The following is a 6,449-nucleotide window of genomic DNA, read 5'->3' on the forward strand; positions in this document are numbered from 1 at the left end:
CTTGTTGCCAAAGGGGGAGAAAATGTATAGATCATAGGCTTCGACACAGAGTGTTGCTTTTTATCTCTCTTGTTTTTGGTTAAACTTCTTGATTGTGTGCTTGTGAGATACTTGTTTACTTGGTCGATCATGTGTTTGATCATATGCTACCCTTAATGCTTGTTGGATGATATTATCTCTTATATCCTTATATGATCATTCACTTGCTTGGTGATGAGTGCATGCTTTTAACTTCTATCATTTTGAGCGCTCCACCAAGATGTATCTGACATGAAAGACTAACCCATGATCCTAACACATTGTGCATTTGCAGTCCAAAGCAAATTTTAAATAATGCACAAATTTAGGGGGAGCTCTTGCTTATCACATACTTCTCAAGCAACGATGTATTTCAATCTTATTATCATTTGTCAAAGCTTTAATCTATATGTTGTCATCAATTACCAAAAAGGGGGAGATTGAAAGTGCAACTATCCCTGGGTGGTCTTGGTAATTCCTAACAACATATAGCTCATTGAGCTAATGCTATTTCAAGATAAATATTTCAGGAAAGCTCAATGTTTGGCATGGCATGGATGAGAAATGTGGACCCCACAAAATACTAAGGACAAAAGGATTGGGTCAAGCTCAAAGCACAAGACTCTACATTTTTCATTTTAGTGATCCAAGATCACATTGAGTCCATAGGAAAAGCAAATACTATCAAGAGGGGGTGAGGTGTTGCTTAATGAGTGTCTTGCTCAAAGTGCTTAGTGATATGCTCCAAAAACCCTCAACTACTTTCTCACATCCACATATGTCCCAAACCAGAAGTCAAAATCGGCCCCACCGAAACTTTCTATCCGGCGCCACCGAGTTCAGTTGACATAGCCACTGCCAGAAACCCTAGTCTTTTCGGTCTCACCGATAGGGATCTCGGTCTCACTAAGATGGGATTGTAATCTCTCTGTTTCCCTTCGTAACGTTTCGGTCAAACCGAGATGAGCAATCGGTCCCACCGAGATTGCAATGCAAACTCTCTGTTTCCCTTTCGTAATGTTTCGGTCCAACCGAGATGAGCGAATCGGTCCCACTAAGTTTGCCTGAACAACTCTCTGTTTGTCTATTACCAAAATCAGTCTCACCGAGTTTGTGTAATTGGTATAACCGAGATTACATGATGCCCTAACCCTAATGATATCGGTCCCACCGAGTTGACATGTCGGTCCCACCGAAATGCCTAACGGTCACATTATGAACTAAATCGGTCTGACCGAGTTTCACGATTCGGTCCCACCGAGTTTGGTAAGTTGTGTGTAATGGTTAGATTTTGTGTGGAGGCTATATATACCCCTCCACCTACTCTTCATTCATGGAGAGAGCCATCAGAACATGCCTACACTTTCAACATACATTTTCTGAGAGAGAACCACCTACACTTGTGTTGAGGTCAAAATATTCCATTCCAACCACATAAATCTTGATCTCTAGCCTTCCCCAAGTTGCTTTCCACTCAAATATTCTTTCCACCAAATCCAATCCTATGAGAGAGAGTTGAGTGTTGGGGAGACTATCATTTGAAGCACAAGAGCAAGGAGTTCATCATCAACACACCATATATTACCTTTTGGAGAGTGGTGTCTCCTAGATTGGTTAGGTGTCACTTGGGAGCCTCCGTCAAGATTGTGGAGTTGAACCAAGGAGTTTGTAAGGGCAAGAAGATCGCCTACTTCATGAAGATCTACCCGAGTGAGGCAAGTCCTTCGTGGGCGACGGCCATGGTGGGATAGACAAGGTTGCTTCTTCGTGGACCCTTTGTGGGTGGAGCCCTCCATGGACTCGCGCAACTGTTACCCTTCATGGGTTGAAGTCTCCATCAACGTGGATGTACGATAGCACCACCTATCGGAACCACAACAAAAACATTCGTGTCTCCTATTGTGTTTGCACTCTCAAACTCCTCCTTTACCTTCATATGCAATTGTTTTACATTCCGCTGCTATACTCTTAGAATTGCATGTGTAGGTTGATTGCTTGACTTGTGCTAAGTTGCTAAAATCTGCCAAGAACTAAAATTGGGAAAAGGCTAGATTTTTATTTGGTCAAGTAGTCTAATCACCCCCCCTCTAGACATACTTTCGATCCTACAACTGGGAAGAGTCGACAAGAGGACAAACCTAAAGATTTGGACAAAATGGTTTGGTATGTGTTGAATAACTGTCCTGAGATACTACCTTATATCAAGTAATTGCAAAGTACTGCAGCTTATACATCGCAATCTACTAAACTTGCAGCACATTCCTATATATTTAGATATTTGACGCGATCACTATGTTGTGCAGCATCTACAAAAAGAAGTTACTGCCGCAAAATCCAAGAAACATTGACAAACTGGTTATGGCAGGATTTGCGAAATGCTTCAAGAGCCACGTAAGCTTTTGAATTGCACTGTCAGTTTTTTAATATATTGAGTACATAAGATGATCAACTTGTCTATTTTCTAACCATAGGTTAAGAAGATGCGGGAGGATGGGCATGTAGTTGATGATGCCCTTTACTCACTAGCAATGGGTCCTGGTACTCGGGTAAGTCATTATGAATCTTGCGTTGTTCGAGATGTGCGCTACAACACCCTTGCACGAGAAGAAGGAAGGAAGACACAAAACAGTGCCATCATGAGCACGGATACGTATGACAAAGAGACAACTGAAATGTATGCTAACATAACAGACCTTGTTCAGTTGCAGTATATCTCCAGTTTCAAGGATCATCGGTGTGTGGTTCTGTTGTGCTGTCATTGGTATAACCTGTTTTCCAGGATCGCAAAACCCAGAGCTGATGATTATTTCAAATCCATCAATGTCAAGGCGGCGTACCAGACCAACGAGCCTTTTATTTTGGCAAATCAAGCAACACAGATATTTTTGTTGGAAGACACATTTGCATGTAGCGATGACTGGAGAGTATTGCAAAGGTTTGAGCAGAGGAATTCGTTTAATGAAGTTGCACAACAAGATGAAGCTTACACTACTCTTGATGTACAAGATAACACAGATATTCCTAATATCTTTGAGAACCATCACGTCAATGACGCCGGCGAAAAGATTGTCTGCCATGCTGTGGACATACAAGAGTTGATCAAGAAGAATCCAACGTTTGAGGACGTTAAGGATGAAGAAGAAGATGACACCGTGGGGAATTTCGATTCAGACTGATACACATGGCGAAGATGTTGATGCTGCTGCTGCGGATGATGATTACATTGCTTTTGTCGTATTTGCCTGCCAGAAGACATTTTTTATCTACTATGTGAAATTGTGTTTGCTATGACAACTGAAACCTGATGAACATGTTGTTTAGTATTTTGCTATGAGAACATCACTTGTTATGTATGCTGATTTATGTTTGGTGATTGTATGACGACTAAACAATGATGACATTGTTGTTTAGTTGTACTCATATTTGGTTGTGAAACTTGAATTTGATGACATAGTTTGCTGTTGGACTGCAATTTGCTCGACGTCTTCGAATGAGAACAAAGCAGACCCGACAGGGCCTCTACTATTTTATTGATTTATTACCAAAAGGGCCTCTGCTATTTATTTATTTATGAGCAAAAGGGGATACCCCCTGATTTCCGTTAATAGAAACCATTAGATGTTCACAGCACTACGCCCAGCCTGCTACACAGGTTTCATTCATTACTAGTTTCAGCAAAGTGCTCATGTCATAGCCACTGAATACATCACGAGTGCTACATACACTGCAAATAAAGAGACAATCATCCTACAGAGCACATCGATTTTTCCCATTATCTTCACAAGCTCTTTCATCTCCTCATTGCTGTCAAGGCCGTTCAGCAGCTATTGCCTTGCCATGATCAGAGGAACTGCATCTTTAATCTTCTGCTCTGCATCTTCCTCTTCTGCCATTCCTTTAGTTACTTGTCCAACACCCCAACCTGCTGGTATTGGGATTACTCGGCTAACCAAATAATCAGTGTAGCTGCATTCCCCCCACATGAAGAACTTCCCAGAAATACAAATCACACGAATCTTCCCTTTTCTCCACGAATCAAATTGGAAGATCATCAACCAAACTATTAAAAAAATCAGCAACTGAAAGCAGCAGAACAACACTTAAACATATCATTACCCCATGATTCGGGCATTTGTAGAAGACTCGGCCAGGGTTGAGGATTGTGGTTGAGATGTGACGGATGACTCTGCGTGATTTGCAGCAGTGTCACCACACCAACGGCAATGGGTGGCGATGAGCAACCGGCTGCGGTGTGCGTGCCGGCGGGGGTGTGATGAGACCCAGGGGCGATGGTACGGGTGGCGACTTGGTGCATATCTGGTTGTTGCCTCCTGAAGAGCAGGTGGACGAGCAACCAGCGGACATGGTTGCTGCGGCCAGATCTTTTGATGCTAGGCAGAGTAAGTAGAGAAGAGGAGAAGCAAACATTGGATATGTCAGTTTAATTACTTGCAGAGTAGCATAGCACCATATATAGTCATAGTCTAGGTTTGGATTTGAACCAGCTACAGGAGCACGTCTCTCTTTTTTCTAAAACTCAGCAACGTCTCTTTACTGGTACACTAGCTTGTTATGTACGCCTTTGTCACATCCCTAGCTTTACCCTGGCCTTGGACTAGCTTGGTTGCTGCATCATGTTTAAATTCAAATGAAATTTGAATTGAGGAATTTTCAAAGCCTCAGAATCCTTTAAAAAAATGATCAAGATAAAAATTGCTTCAAATAAGTCCAAGAAAATGTTCTTGTTATCCTCTGGAAATATTGGCAAGAGGCAAAATCCAAACCAATATTTTTGGTGTCTCAGAAACATTTAATTTGGGCATTTGAATTAAATCAATAATTATTTGAATTGGATTTATATCTACTATTAAATAAATATAGGTCCAATAATTCTGAAATATTTTGTGGAGCATTGTTTTAATTCTTTTAGCTCCTAAAAATATTGTCAGAAGCAAAATAAATTGAATTGGTTTCAAAACCAAATTCAAAACAAACCTGCAAAATAGAAAACAGAACAGAAAAAAATAAAAGGAGTAGAACTTACCTGGCCTTACCTGGTAGCCCACCAGCAGCCCAGTCCACTAGAGCCAGCCCAGCCCAACCTAGCGAGGGGCAGGTTTGTCTTCAACCCCTCGCCAGGAGGACAAGTCGTGGCAGAGCGCGCGTCGCCGGTCGCCACCTCCTGCTTCGACGTGTCCCAGCCGCCCCCGACCTCTCCAGCGCACCGTTGGAATGCCCTCGACCCCCTCGACCGCTATCCCTTCTCTCTGGTCGCTCTAGCTCTCTCCCTCTCTCGATTTGGAGCACCACCGAGAGCCACCGGAGGGCGCCGCCGTCGCATCCATAGCCACCGCGCACCCCAGGCTTCACCGATGGGTCATGTGTCACCGCCGGACTCTGCTTCGTCTCCAAGATGACGCACGCGGACGGAGAAGGCCACAGACGACTGCAACATCGCCATCTTCGTCCTCTGCCCCGACGACCGCCGTTATCCGATTCGCGTCGTCCAGAGCATCCCCGACCTCGTCGTCGACTCTGCTAGTCCCTACGTGAGCCACTCTCCATTTTCCCCCTGGAATCCCCGTCGTTCCCCTCCCCTAGCTAGCTTCCCCACCTCCACCGAGGCTCGCCGCCGCCATGGTCAACGAGCTCCGCGCACGTGAGCTCGGCCGCTCGCCCGAGCATCACCAGCATGCTCACCGCGCTCCTGCGAACCCGAAACAACCACGGGTGCTCCCTGCCATACCCTATAGCGCCATCTCCGCTGTTGCCCGAGCTCCGGCCGCCGCCGCGAGCTCGACTCCGGTGAGTACAGCACACCCCGTCCGCCCCTTCCTGCTCCGTTGGATGCGGAAGAGCACGGGCTACCTCCTGGTGGCCTCCGCGCGTCCAACCATTGCCTGTAGCTCAACTCCGGCGAGCCTCCGCCGTTGGTTTGGTTGTCGCCGGCCGAACCCCGGCGAGTGCCGACGTGGCCACTTAACTAGGTCCTAAACACCCCGGTAATCACCCCCTGGTGCCACTGTCACGTGGGCCCCGGTGCCAAAGTTAATTAGCTTAATTTCTGTTTAAATTAGTACTAATTTTGTGGGCCCCATAGGTCAGTTTGACCTGGCCCCGTCACACTTTGACCGACCCCACACGTCGGAGTTGACCAGGCTGATGTGTCTGTTGACCGGCCCCACCTGCCATTGACACTATCCAGCCTCAGTCACTGACCAGTGGACCCCACTGGTCAGGTTTGACCACCAGCAGCGTCTGTTGACCTGCTGACGTCATAGTGACGCAATGCTGACGCAATAAGTATTTTCTGGATTTAAAAATAATCAGGAAATTCCAGAAAATGCCTAAAACTTCTAAAATTCATAGAAATTCAACCGTAACTCCAAATTAAATAAATTATATATGAAAACTTATCAGAAAAATTCAAG

This window comes from Triticum dicoccoides, chromosome 2B (genome assembly GCF_002162155.2).
Source record: "Triticum dicoccoides isolate Atlit2015 ecotype Zavitan chromosome 2B, WEW_v2.0, whole genome shotgun sequence".
In the NCBI taxonomy this organism is placed as follows: Eukaryota; Viridiplantae; Streptophyta; class Magnoliopsida; order Poales; family Poaceae; genus Triticum; species Triticum dicoccoides.